General features: G+C 40.0%; 3 pseudogenes; all 3 read left to right on the forward strand.

The window, feature by feature from the left end:
* The first annotated feature begins 1,074 nt into the window (after positions 1 to 1,074).
* Positions 1,075 to 2,343, forward strand: LOC149153214 (D-2-hydroxyglutarate dehydrogenase, mitochondrial pseudogene; annotated as a pseudogene).
* Positions 2,344 to 2,403: 60 nt separating this feature from the next.
* On the forward strand, positions 2,404 to 7,309 carry LOC149153215 (D-2-hydroxyglutarate dehydrogenase, mitochondrial pseudogene; annotated as a pseudogene).
* Positions 7,310 to 7,369: 60 nt separating this feature from the next.
* Positions 7,370 to 8,062, forward strand: LOC149153216 (cathepsin B-like protease 3 pseudogene; annotated as a pseudogene).
* The last annotated feature ends 2,336 nt before the right edge of the window (positions 8,063 to 10,398 follow it).

Consider the following 10,398-nt stretch of genomic DNA (forward strand, 5'->3'; position numbering starts at 1 on the left):
ATTATTATTGATATATGAAATGATCAGATCTGACAGTGAACAATTGGCACAGGTTCAGGGGGAGCATTTGTTATGCTTCTAATAATGCATTGTTGGCATTATGTTTGCTTTAGAAGTCCTTGGTACATAATGATGCTTATCAATGATGATGATGCTTATGTTTCTGAAGTGTTTTACTATGTTGCGGTCATGGGTTTCCTATGATGAAATCACAGATGATACTTATATTGCTTGAGCCACATAGTTGTTTTGATGCTTTTGATCAGATTTATGGATGATTCTTTTGATGATGCATATAGTTATGTTGCTTACATGGTGATCTTCATAAGTTCAAGGAGAAGAACAAAGCTTGAGTACACAACTTCATTATTTGATGATGATAAGTGTCACTCATTTCTTTTATGTTGTTGTCATCATGCCTTCAAAGATGCATAAATTTCATATGGTGCAGTTATGGATAAGGATTCCTATAGTTCTTGGCTCTCACATGGTTGAACATTGTTGCTCTTGATGGTATCAAGAAAGTTTGACAAATGACTATGAACTCATGGTTTGCTTTCAACATTGATGAGAATCTAGATACATATTGCTATCTCTATGATGGATACATTACAAATAAGGATCACATGGATGATTAATTAATTTTGATATTGGAAAATGATGTTGGTATAAAATATATTCTTGTGTGATGAAAATTGGCCAAGAGAATGGTGTTATTGTAGGTTTGATGAAGACATATCTATTTGGGTACATGGCTTACTTAGTCACATAATGATGATGACTTCTTACTTTATGATGATAGGATTGGTTCTCACATATGTTGATTACATGGTTGATGCTTATCAAATGTGGGATGTTGGAAAAATCCCTAGTGATGATACATGCCTGAGGTATTGATGAAAGTGTTAGACTCCGTCTCATGTCAGAGATTGATTCTTCTTCAAAACCCTGTTTTGAAGAAGAAATCATTAATGTGTTGTTTAAATTTATGTAATTTATTCTCTAGCTCTTCAAAAGGGAGCAGCGACTTCAAAGCTCCTATGTCTGCAAAAGCACAAAGAAAACAAATTCAGCATGAGGCTTATGAATAAACGACAGCCCTTTCAATCGGCATGCAAGTCTTTTTGGTTTTTTCATTTTCCTCCACTTCCAGAGCTAGAAAGTTTATATGATTCCCAGACAAGATCTTATGGAACTGCAGCTACGAAAATACAGAGAAATCCTTCCTTTTCTATGATAGAAGCTAGAGATATTCTTCATTTTCAAAATATACTTGGAGAGAAAAATGTCATTCAGTATAAAGATGAATTGGCTACGGCAAATCATGATTGGATGAGGAAATATAAGAGTTCAAGCCAACTCCTACTTCGTCCTAGGAACACTGAAGAAGTCTCACAGATCCTAAAATATTGTAATTCAAGATGTCTAGCAGTTGTTCCACAAGGTGGTAATACTGGCCTCGTGGGTGGGAGTGTCCTTGTTTTTGATGAGGTGATTGTTAATCTGGGGTTGATGAACAGCATAATTTCCTGTGATAAGGTTAGTGGCATCTTGGTTTGTGAAGCTGGTTGCGTCCTGGAGAATCTTGACACATTTGAGCTGATCAAGGGTATATGATGCCCATTGACCTCGGTGCAAAAGGTAGCTGTCAAATTGGTGGAAATATTTCCATAAATGCAGGGGGCATATGTCTTTTTCGATATGGGTCTCTTCGTGGAAATGTTCTAGGGCTTGAAGTTGTTCTTGCAAGTGGCACTGTGGTTGATATGCTTGGAACCTTGAGAAAAGACAATACGGGATATGATTTGAAGCAGTTATTCATTGGAAGTGAAGGCGCCCTTGGCATAGTCACAAAGGTTTCAATTCTTGTACCACCAAGGCTTTCATCAATAAATCTTGCCTTTCTTGCATGTGGAGATTACTTGAGCTGCAAGAGACTTCTCTCTGAAGCTAAAAGGAAATTGGGAGAGATTATCTCAGCGTTCGAATTTTTTGGATCTTGCTTCTTTGGACATGGCTTTGAATTACTTGGAAGGTGTCAGGAACCCTTTACCTTCTTCAAAGGAGTAATTCTATGTTTTGATTGAGACTACCGGTAGCAACCAGTTGCATGACAAAGCAAAGTTGGATGCCTTTCTGGAGAGTTGTCTTGAAAATAGTCTCATTGTTGATGGTAGTGTGGCACAAGACTACAATCAGATTGCTGCATTTTGGTGAATACGTGAGGGTATTACAGAGGCACTAGGGAGAGCAGGTGCTGTTTACAAATATGATTTATCACTACCTATTCAACACCTATATGAACTTGTTGATGAAATGCGCACGAGGGCATGGTGTGTTTGACACAACATTCAATTGGTTATGCTCAAACTTTTAGAGTCAGTTGTGAGGGCATTCTACAGGATGGGTGCAATTTTCACCCAGCTTTCAACACCTGGTTTTTCCTCACCACTTGGAGATGAGACTATTATCCTCATACTGAGACACTTCTGGCCACTCCTTGAACGTATATTAAGTTCTGATCATATGCAAAATGTTTGTTTGTCAACTGCTGTTTGTAAAGCCCTGTCACAAGCTATTCAAGCCTCAGGTCGGAACTTCTCAGCACTGTTAGACCGATTTTGCGTTCACTTTCAAGTGAATGCCACTCTTTCAGAAAACGTTTTAGTGGCATGCTGTGGATTTAGATGTGGATCAAGGTGTAATGGTAGTTTTCCATTATCTGCATGGCGTTATTTCAGTCGAAGGGGTGTAGTAATTGATGAGTGTTATCCCTACTTTGACAACGATGGTTGTAATCATCCTGGTTGCGAGCCTTCATACCCAACACCTCGGTGTGTCAAGCACTACAAGGATAATCAAAATTGGTCACACTCCAAGCACTACAGTTCAAATGCATACATAATCAAATCAGATCCATACAATATAATGGCTGAGGTTTTCACTAATGGTCCGATAGAGGTCTCATTTTCTGTTTATGAGGACTTTGCCCATTATGAAAATGGTGTGTACAAGCATGTCCAGGCTCGTTATTTAGGAAGACATGCTGTCAAGCTGATTGGGTGGACGCAGCAAATACTACAAGCAACAACATAGTATTGCTCTTGCTACTGATGCCCGCCATGATCTGCGTCTCTCTTTTCCCTCTTTTAAGTGATCGACACACTATTATCGCCTCTACTTAACCTTTCAGAGAGTCGAGACGTCTGTGCCTTGTTCTCTTAAACATCAAATTGATGAATATAGCTAGGCAAAGTTGCTCGGTGGGCGTTTAACTGCCAGCCATAATATCTTTCCGTGACAATCTCTGTTGTGAATTTTTCAATCACTGGAAAGAGCGTCTGCTGGGAAATGAATTTGGGTTTAATGTGAAGATTGTGGATAGGCTACTTCATTCAAATCTCAACACATAGTCACTTAGCACCCGGCATTTGTGAAACTCGGATTGCTAGTAAGGCGACAAATGGTTGAGCGAATTGACAGATCACAGTGCGATCTTTTGGAGATTTTGTGGGAATTGCGGGCGATTGTTGGGACTCTTAGTTTAGTTGTCACCATAAGCTGAATCGGCGGAAAATTATTTTTATTAAAATGGCCAACGCATTTCCAGATTTTGGGGCGCAGTTTGCAAAGTGGCATTCATAGGTTCGTTTGCGTGTCAACAACTTGAATTCGAATTAGGGTAACATGTTTATTCTCCAGGAGAGCTGAATTGATGTATGTATAGTGGCCATGAATGTCGTTCTCAACGGTGGTGATCCCAACTACGTGGCTCCTTTACCATTGGATTTTGTGGCACACAGTTGAGTTTGGGTAGCAATGTCATTAATGACACAATCTCCAGTGGCTCGTTGTCGACTGTGGTTTTCCAGATTTTAATCAACTCTGTGCGCTATCTTTAGGATCGGTTGCAACAGTCAATAGCCTCATATCTTGTATAGTTGACCAAATTAAGACGGCTCTGAACTGTGAAAACGCGCCTCTTGTTTCTTGTTTCCATCTGCTCTATTTTTATGGTTTTAGTTAAAACAGTGCCCCTGTTTTGGGCAGCATTTTTTTTATTTTATTAAAAATTCATTTTGTAAGAGAGGGGGGAGATTTTCTGAGTGCTGAGTGCTGGAACAGAGCTTTCATTGTACAGTTTTTGGCAGAGAATTTAATGGAATTTCACAGCTCTGTTTGCTGAGATTCATGTGGTATGACAATTTAACATTAGTTTTTCCTCTGTTACATATGTAAACCGTTATGTTTCATTTCATTTCATGATCATTTCTAGCTGAACAAATGAAGTGTTTAGGTAGGAATTCATAGTATTATATGCTCCTCCTATAAGTTTGTTCACGTTCGATGTTTTCTTCTGTTTGACAAGGATTCATCTCCTATGCCCTTGTCAGCTCCTCACCAGTCTTGCCATCTCATTTAAAATCTAGATTTGGTGTTAAATTGCTTGCCTACCTTGCCTCAGTTGATAATCTGTGTAGTCATCATATTTCTCTGTTCAAGCTGTGATTTTGCCCATGCAGCCCAGAAAAGCCCCGTCATTTAATTGAAAACCCCAAATCAAACTTCCTTATCAGTTTACTAGCCTAATATTAGTGTTCCTAATTGGGTCAGCTCATCCTATTGAAAGATCTACCGAGTTTGACCGGAGAGAGCCTTCTCATACCCCGTAGGGCTAGCTACGAGGTGAAATGGTTTGATGTTGCCTTGAAGGTTTACCTTCCTCAGCCTAGGGTGAAATCTCAAGCGCTAACATAGTGGCGACCATACTGGGGAGAACATCTAATCCTTTGTTCATTGATGTGTTTGTTTCATAAGTCTTAGACGGAGCCTGAAGTTATGCCAGGAGCCTTCGAAAACGCTCTTGTTTTACATCAGCGTTAGTAGATAAACGCTGCTTCAGTCAATCTCCGTGAGCTTGTGAAAACAACACTTCGGTTGCATTTTACCCCAGTACATGCGATCAAGGTGCAGATCTGATGCTGATGGTGGACAGCGGTCAGACACTTATGCAGGCTGAACCATTCACCCGACGACTCCAACTCGATCCAGACATTCCAGTGCCTGTTGATATGTTCATGCAATGGTAGGGTATGTGGCAAACCCTGCACTGTGTGAAGCTCTAAACGAATTTAGAGAATGCTTAGTGGATATTGAAATTAATGAAGAAGTTTTAAGTTTTTTCCTTCAATGTTTGAAATCTCCGAATTATCATCCTAGCGTCTGTGAGTTACTTGTGGAAAGAATTGAAGATGAGATTCAATGGTTAGATGAGCAGATCCACTCTTATGATTTCCAAGACCCTAAAAAGTTTTTGGAAATCCTTCCTCCTTCGCAACAAGAAACAACAGACTTGCCTATAGAGGTATACATTGACAATGTGCAGCTGGAAGTATGTATTGCAGAGTTGGGGCAGCCAACAGAGTCCGGTGTCCGTGATCCTATTGCGGCATACATGGACACATTTTTCAGTTTGATTGATAAATCAGGCTGTATTTTCTGTGACCAGGGTCAGTACGTGCATGAAGGGCTGCCAGCAATTGCATCTGCGACTTCGTGGCAACATTCTCAAGCGGCTTCATTTTCAGGTTTACTTGAATGGTTAATATGGCATTTCAACATTACCTGATCTCTTGTTTGTACAGCAGATTAGAGTAGATGTTGTACATAAATAAGCAGCCATAAGGGCAGCATCTTGTTTTAGTTTGCTTGAAGATTGTTTGAGTTCAGTTTCAGTTTGAAAATAAATCAAGAGTTGTGTTGATGATGACTCCATTGCCCAATGGGTGGAGGCACTGTCTGCTCTCCCAAAGTTCTGCGGTTCTTGGCACCTCCACGGAGCGGCAGCTGCCATCCCAAATGGAGCCGATGTTAGACTCCGTCTCATGTCAGAGATTGATTCTTCTTCAAAACCCTATTTTGAAGAAGAAATCATTAATATGTTGTTCTAGATTATGTAATTTATTCTCTAGCTCTTCAAAAGGGAGCAGCGACTTCAAAGCTCCTATGTCTCCAAAAGCACAAAGAAAACAAATTCAGCATGAGGCTTATGAATAAACGACAGCCCTTTTAATCGGCATGCAAGTCTTTTTGGTTTTTTCATTTTCCTCCACTTCCAGAGCTAGAAAGTTTATATGATTCCCAGACAAGATCTTATGGAACTGCAGCTACGAAAATACAGAGAAATCCTTCCTTTTCTATGATAGAAGCTAGAGATATTCTTCATTTTCAAAATATACTTGGAGAGAAAAATGTCATTCAGTATAAAGATGAATTGGCTACGGCAAATCATGATTGGATGAGGAAATATAAGAGTTCAAGCCAACTCCTACTTCGTCCTAGGAACACTGAAGAAGTCTCACAGATCCTAAAATATTGTAATTCAAGATGTCTAGCAGTTGTTCCACAAGGTGGTAATACTGGCCTCGTGGGTGGGAGTGTCCTTGTTTTTGATGAGGTGATTGTTAATCTGGGGTTGATGAACAGCATAATTTCCTGTGATAAGGTTAGTGGCATCTTGGTTTGTGAAGCTGGTTGCGTCCTGGAGAATCTTGACACATTTGAGCTGATCAGGGGTATATGATGCCCATTGACCTCGGTGCAAAAGGTAGCTGTCAAATTGGTGGAAATATTTCCATAAATGTAGGGGGCATATGTCTTTTTCGATATGGGTCTCTTCGTGGAAATGTTCTAGGGCTTGAAGTTGTTCTTGCAAGTGGCACTGTGGTTGATATGCTTGGAACCTTGAGAAAAGACAATACGGGATATGATTTGAAGCAGTTATTCATTGGAAGTGAAGGCGCCCTTGGCATAGTCACAAAGGTTTCAATTCTTGTACCACCAAGGCTTTCATCAATAAATCTTGCCTTTCTTGCATGTGGAGATTACTTGAGCTGCAAGAGACTTCTCTCTGAAGCTAAAAGGAAATTGGGAGAGATTATCTCAGCGTTCGAATTTTTTGGATCTTGCTTCTTTGGACATGGCTTTGAATTACTTGGAAGGTGTCAGGAACCCTTTACCTTCTTCAAAGGAGTAATTCTATGTTTTGATTGAGACTACCGGTAGCAACTAGTTGCATGACAAAGCTAAGTTGGATGCCTTTCTGGAGAGTTGTCTTGAAAATAGTCTCATTGTTGATGGTAGTGTGGCACAAGACTACAATCAGATTGCTGCATTTTGGTGAATACGTGAGGGTATTACAGAGGCACTAGGGAGAGCAGGTGTTGTTTACAAATATGATTTATCACTACCTATTCAACACCTATATGAACTTGTTGATGAAATGTGCACGAGGGCATGGTGTGTTTGACACAGCATTCAATTGGTTATGCTCAAACTTTTAGAGTCAGTTGCGAGGGCATTCTACAGGATGGGTGCAATTTTCACCCAGCTTTCAACCCCTGGTTTTTCCTCACCACTTGGAGATGAGACTATTATCCTCATACTGAGACACTTCTGGCCACTCCTTGAACGTATATTAAGTTCTGATCATATGCAAAATGTTTGTTTGTCAACTGCTGTTTGTAAAGCCCTGTCACAAGCTATTCAAGCCTCAGGTCGGAACTTCTCAGCACTGTTAGACCGATTTTGCGTTCACTTTCAAGTGAATGCCACTCTTTCAGAAAACGATTTAGTGGCATGCTGTGGATTTAGATGTGGATCAGGGTGTAATGGTAGTTTTCCATTATCTGCATGGCGTTATTTCAGTCGAAGGGGTGTAGTAATTGATGAGTGTTATCCCTACTTTGACAACGATGGTTGTAATCATCCTGGTTGCGAGCCTTCATACCCAACACCTCGGTGTGTCAAGCACTACAAGGATAATCAAAATTGGTCACACTCCAAGCACTACAGTTCAAATGCATACAGAATCAAATCAGATCCATACAATATAATGGCTGAGGTTTTCACTAATGGTCCGATAGAGGTCTCATTTTCTGTTTATGAGGACTTTGCCCATTATGAAACTGGTGTGTACAAGCATGTCCAGGCTCGTTATTTAGGAAGACATGCTGTCAAGCTGATTGGGTGGACGCAGCAAATACTACAAGCAACAACATAGTCTTGCTCTTGCTACTGATGCCCGCCATGATCTGCGTCTCTCTTTTCCCTCTTTTAAGTGATCGACACACTATTATCGCCTCTACTTAACCTTTCAGAGAGTCGAGACGTCTGTGCCTTGTTCTCTTAAACATCAAATTGATGAATATAGCTAGGCAAAGTTGCTCGGTGGGCGTTTAACTGCCAGCCATAATATCTTTCCGTGACAATCTCTGTTGTGAATTTTTCAATCACTGGAAAGAGCGTCTGCTGGGAAATGAATTTGGGTTTAATGTGAAGATTGCGGATAGGCTACTTCGTTCAAATCTCAACACCTAGTCACTTAGCACCCGGCATTTGTGAAACTCGGATTGCTGGTAAGGCGACAAATGGTTGAGCGAATTGACAGATCACGGTGCGATCTTTTGGAGATTTTGTGGGAATTGCGGGCGATTGTTGGGACTCTTAGTTTAGTTGTCACCATAAGCTGAATCGGTGGAAAATTATTTTTATTAAAATGGCCAACGCATTTCCAGATTTTGGGGCGCAGTTTGCAAAGTGGCATTCATAGGTTCGTTTGCGTGTCAACAACTTGAATTCGAATCAGGGTAACATGTTTATTCTCCAGGAGAGCTGCACTGATGTATGTATAGTGGCCATGAATGTCGTTCTCAACGGTGGTGATCCCAACTACGTGGCTCCTTTACCATTGGATTTTGTGGCACACAGTTGAGTTTGGGTAGCAATGTCATTAATGACACAATCTCCAGTGGCTCGTTGTCGACTGTGGTTTTCCAGATTTTAATCAACTCTGTGCGCTATCTTTAGGATCGGTTGCAACTGTCAATAGCCTCATATCTTGTACAGTTGACCAAATTAAGACGGCTCTGAACTGTGAAAACGCGCCTCTTGTTTCTTGTTTCCATCTGCTCTATTTTTATGGTTTTAGTTAAAACAGCGCCCCTGTTTTGGGCAGCATTTTTTTTATTTTATTAAAAATTCATTTTGTAAGAGAGGGGGGAGATTTTTTGAGTGCTGAGTGCTGGAACAGAGCTTTCATTGTACAGTTTTTGGCAGAGAATTTAATGGAATTTCACAGCTTTGTTTGCTGAGATTCATGTGGTATGACAATTTAACATTAGTTTTTCCTCTGTTACATATGTAAACCGTTATGTTTCATTTCATTTCATGATCATTTCTAGCTGAACAAATGAAGTGTTTAGGTAGGAATTCATAGTATTATATGCTCCTCCTACAAGTTTGTTCACGTTCGATGTTTTCTTCTGTTTGACAAGGATTCATCTCCTATGCCCTTGTCAGCTCCTCACCAGTCTTGCCATCTCATTTAAAATCTAGATTTGGTGTTAAATTGCTTGCCTACCTTGCCTCAGTTGATAATCTGTGTAGTCATCATATTTCTCTGTTCAAGCTGTGATTTTGCCCATGCAGCCCAGAAAAGCCCCGTCATTTAATTGAAAACCCCAAATCAAACTTCCTTATCAGTTTACTAGCCTAATATTAGTGTTCCTAATTGGGTCAGCTCATCCTATTGAAAGATCTATCGAGTTTGACCGGAGAGAGCCTTCTCATACCCCGTAGGGCTAGCTACGAGGTGAAATGGTTTGATGTTGCCTTGAAGGTTTACCTTCCTCAGCCTAGGGTGAAATCTCAAGCGCTAACAGAAAGAACATGCAGTTCTTGCTACAATGATTTGATGATTATCATGACTATGGTTCTTTCACATATATATGACATGATGTGAATAGTTTTGTGAAGAAATAGGAATTACTGCTTGGGGATATGGCATATGCTTATTTGATTCATGAAAGGCTATGTAAGGCTTTTTATACTAAAGAAAAAGAGCAAGTTGGTATTGATAAAGTCAAGAAGATGAGTTGATAGTAGATATATTGATCAGGAGCTCAAGACCAAGTGTCAAAAAATGCTCAAAAATGAAAGTGCTCAGAACTGGTTCAAACCTGAACGACTGGATAGGTCTCATCTCCTGATTCCGGCACCGCGAACGATTCGAAAAATGGTCTCCGTATGCAAAAGTTATGCGAATTTGAAAATCGCCCAATAACCTTTAATTTTGAATTAAACATAAAAATAAAAATAAAAATAAAAAATAAAAAAGAATATTCTTTAGAATATTCCTAGGAATATTCCTAGAATATTTTGGGAATATTCCATTTTTGGCAGCCAATAGAATGCTTCCATGTGGCAGGATCAGAGGCCGCCACATGGTGCAGGTGATGTCAGTAGAATGGGCAATATGGTCGCATATGTTAAAATTATTTGCACTGGAGCGTTTTGAACCCACGAACTGCCCATTACCAACGCAACGTGTTACCATTA

This window comes from Pinus tabuliformis, chromosome 9 (genome assembly GCF_031772625.1).
Source record: "Pinus tabuliformis cultivar Carrire ecotype Pingquan chromosome 9, CPIR1, whole genome shotgun sequence".
Lineage (NCBI taxonomy): Eukaryota > Viridiplantae > Streptophyta > Pinopsida > Pinales > Pinaceae > Pinus > Pinus tabuliformis.